Source organism: Ursus arctos, unplaced genomic scaffold, assembly GCF_023065955.2.
Source record: "Ursus arctos isolate Adak ecotype North America unplaced genomic scaffold, UrsArc2.0 scaffold_10, whole genome shotgun sequence".
Lineage (NCBI taxonomy): Eukaryota > Metazoa > Chordata > Mammalia > Carnivora > Ursidae > Ursus > Ursus arctos.
The window spans coordinates 69,197,727-69,201,537 of record NW_026622764.1 but is presented as its reverse complement, the minus strand read 5'-3'; the positions used below and the strand labels follow the sequence as shown (position 1 = coordinate 69,201,537).

At 46.5% G+C, this 3,811-nt stretch overlaps 1 pseudogene; it reads left to right on the top strand.

Moving 5' to 3' along the window:
* The first annotated feature begins 854 nt into the window (after positions 1-854).
* LOC113251004 (transmembrane protein 126A-like) lies at positions 855-2,985 on the top strand (annotated as a pseudogene).
* Positions 2,986-3,811: the final 826 nt, after the last annotated feature.

Genomic DNA, 3,811 nt, shown 5'->3' with positions numbered 1-3,811 from the left:
CCTCACTCACCTTCCCAGTTCAAATTGGCTTCAAATGTGAAGACCAATGGGACATATTCCCTGCTGGATTTCCATAGTGTTTGGAAGTTTTTTGTGCTCTATGAAAAAGTTTTTAGCTATTTTCACATAATTTTTGCTGTGTTCTTCAACATACAGGTGCTATCTATATTCATTGACATAAAAATTTAGGAAACACATGAGAACATTCTGGATTATATAGTGTGTTACAGACCGAATTATGTCCCCCAAAATTCTAAAGTTGAAGCCCTAACCCCCAGAACCTCATACTGTAGCCATATTTGGAGATAGGGTCTTTAGAAAGGGGATTAAATTAAATGAGGCCCTAGGGGCGCCTGGGTGGCGCAGTCATTAAGCGACTGCTTTCGGCTCAGGGCGTGATCCCAGCGTTCTGGGATCGAGCCCCACCATCAGGCTCCTCTGCTGGGAGCCTGCTTCTTCCTCTCCCACTCCCCCTGCTTGTGTTCCCTCTTTCGCTGGCTGTCTCTGTCTGTCAAATAAATAAATAAAATCTTTAAAAAATAAAAAATTAAAAAAAAATAAAAAAAAATAAATGAGGCCCCAATCCAACATGATTGACATCTTTACAAGAAAAGGAGATTAGGGCATACAGAAAGACTCCAGGGATGTGTGAGGCCAAAGGAGGGGCCACGTGAGGACCCAGTGAGAAAATGGCCATCAACAAGCTTCAAAAGAAACTAAACTTGGACCTCAGTCATGTGTCAGCCCAAGATGGCGGCACTCAGTCCAGTTGAGCAAAGGTTGGAGTGGGCCCCAGCCTGGCGGAGGGAGACTGCTAGAGGCACGAAATGTATGAGGAGACAAGAAGGCTCTAGATGGAAAATCATGAACCAGATGATACTGTCAAGGAAAACTTAATTTTCAATATCATAACCAGAAAAATTAACCAGCTTCCAGAAACAGAAAGAATATACTTGATCATGGATCGACATATATTGGACTTAATGCTGCTTTCTGTGGTCAAACAGCGAACAGTCTCTTTCGACTCATCTTCAATGGGACACAGGCCCGTATGGCTCGTCACAGCTGCTGGCTTACCAATGGCAGTGATCCCAGTTTTGACTGCGCATGCACCCTACAAGGTTTGGTTAAGTTTACCTTTGAATACAGGTGATTGGAATTGTGAAATCTGTTCCAAACACAGGGTGGATTAGTTGGTCTTGTTTTTGGGGGTCTGCACCCTGTTTTCTCGGCTCTACCCTGTGAATGGTGACCTCGCAGCTAGGTATGAGTCACCCTGCTAGCAGAGAAAGGAAACATCTTAACCTACCGGGTTAGAATTTCTAAGCCTGTCTTTAGAAAGATGTTATTTCCCATTTTGCTGCAGACTGTGTTTGCAGCATACCTCGGATCTAGACAATGTAAATGAATTATAAAGGCTCTTGAGTTACCTGAACCTGGCCTGGAAATTCAGGGACTGTTAAACAAATGTGTACACAAAAATAAAATTCTAATATGTGGGGGAGGGGAAGAACCTAAGCCTGCTGGCACCTTGATCTTAGACTCCCAGCCTCCAGAACTGTGAGAAAATAAATCTCTTCTGTTTAAGCCCCCCCCAGTCTGTCGTATTTTATTATGGCAGCCCTAGCAAATTAATGTATGGTGGAAATCGTATTTTCAAACGACTGTCAGAGCTGCAAATGTCATGACCCAAGTACCACCAATGCAAACCTTAGGCTGTACAGAAGGCGGGGGGAGGCAGCTTGCTGGTCACCGGACCTAGTAGAAGCAGAGCCACGGCCTCGGGCCGGCAGTGCAGGGCTCTTCCACACCTAAGACCAGTGTCTCCATTTGCTTATCGATCAATTTGTGGCTGTAAGGTGTTTCCCACAGTTGCTCTCTCGCACTTGGCTCCTGCGCCCAGTGCGGATGACAGAAAACTTTCAAGATTCTCCACACCCTCCTTGTTTACAGCATTTGCAGTCTCATAGGTGTGCTGCCCCCACAAGCAGCCCACTTGCTCTCACCTGAGGTGAGCACTGTGCTCTGAGCCCGGGAAAGCTGTCACTTCCCGCTGCGAGCGGAGTGGCAGACTGGGGAAAACCGGACTTTGGCATCAGATAGGCATGGGCGTGACCCTGGACTCCATTGCTTATCAGCTTGTGACTTTGATCAAGTTATTTAACTTCTTACAGTCTCCTTAAGAGAGGGCAACACTATCTACCCTTGGCTGATTGTTGAGAGGATTAAATGAGATAATGTGGGAAAGTGAGGGGGATTGTCAACAAACACTAGCTCCCTCCTACTCCGTGTTCTTTCTTCTATCCTCCTCCTACTTCTTCTTCTCCCCTTCTGACTGGAAGAAGAGCAATCAAAGAAAAGGTCATGGACCCTGATACCCAGACTTCTGGCTCTCTTCCACTGCCCTTTCCACCCATCTCATTCACCCAGGGAAGGTCTGCCTATAGACCTCCGGGTCCTTAGGGTTCTGTGCAGCACCCGGAGGTAGCTCACCAGATGATCACCTTTTGGGAGGCTTAGCTCATTTCCACAGGAATTTGATCTGGCAGAATCCATCTCTCCCTCTGGATTTCTAGAAAGGCATGCCCCTTGGGTGATATACCAGCTTCAGCCAAGCCTAGCACAGTGGTTCTTGCGCTCTGAAAATGTTCATTGCTCATAAAGTTTTCTTGCCACATTAAGAAAAAAAGAAGGATGAGACCTCAGCTCACCCAAACACCCCAGAAGTTTCTACTCGGCAAAGCAAAAGTAGAACTTTTATGCAAAGACATTTTGGGCTTCTCAACAACATGTCTATATCCCTAGCCCTCCTATTCCTGCTTTGAGCTACGCTCACCTCACAATCTTGGAATTAGGTGTCTGTGTTTGCCTCTTATACTGAACATTCCTCCTGTAACAGTGGGCTATGAAGGCCACAAGCCCAACGCAGTGGCTGAGAACACAGGTGGTAGAGACAGAGTAACTTGTGGGACTTTCAGTAGCTAATTGACCTCTTCAGGGCTTTGATTCCTCATCTAAAAAAACAGGAACGCTAATGAGCTAATGAGCTGCTGTAAGAGTTGAGAGAAAGCCTGAAAGGCCCCTATGCAGTGCCTGGCACATAACAATAATGAATCCATAAAGGCTACCCATCATTATTATTACTAGCATCAATATTTTTCATCCAACGTGTGCTTCACATGAAAGGAAATAGCAGCAGAATACCTGCATTAGTGCCTCATTGTTTTCTTCTCTGACTACTAAGAGGCTTGGTGGAGAAAAAAGCCCCAGGGGCTTAGTATTTATGAGGGGCTTTTCGATCTGAACCAACGGCACACCCCCAAGGTGACAAGCTGAAAGCAGCAAGACTGTCTGCAAAGGCTGGTCATAACGCAGAGCTGGGGCAGCTGTTGCGCAGCTGAGGATCTCACCGAGAGCAGGGTTTCCCACTCTCTCCACTGGTGACATTTGGGGCCAGAGAATTCTTTGTTGCCTTGTGTATTGTACGAAAGTCAGCAGGATCCCAGGCCCACTAGGTGACGGTTGCACCCTCCCACAACCAAAAATGTTTCTAGGCATTGCCAAAAGACCTCTGGAAGGCAAAATCTCCCCCCTTTAAGACCCATGGGCATAGGGGGGCATCCGATTGTCTTGTATTGGGTATTGAATTCTGTCTCTTTGGTGAAAAGAGAATACGTGATCACAGCGGGTGAGGCCAAGATACAGCGGGCTAGCCCCAGTTCAACGGAACCCCTGTTGATAGTCCGACACCTGTTCTGATTGATTGGTGCCTGTGCCATGCTGGTTGGTAAATATGCTTAATATAATTCCT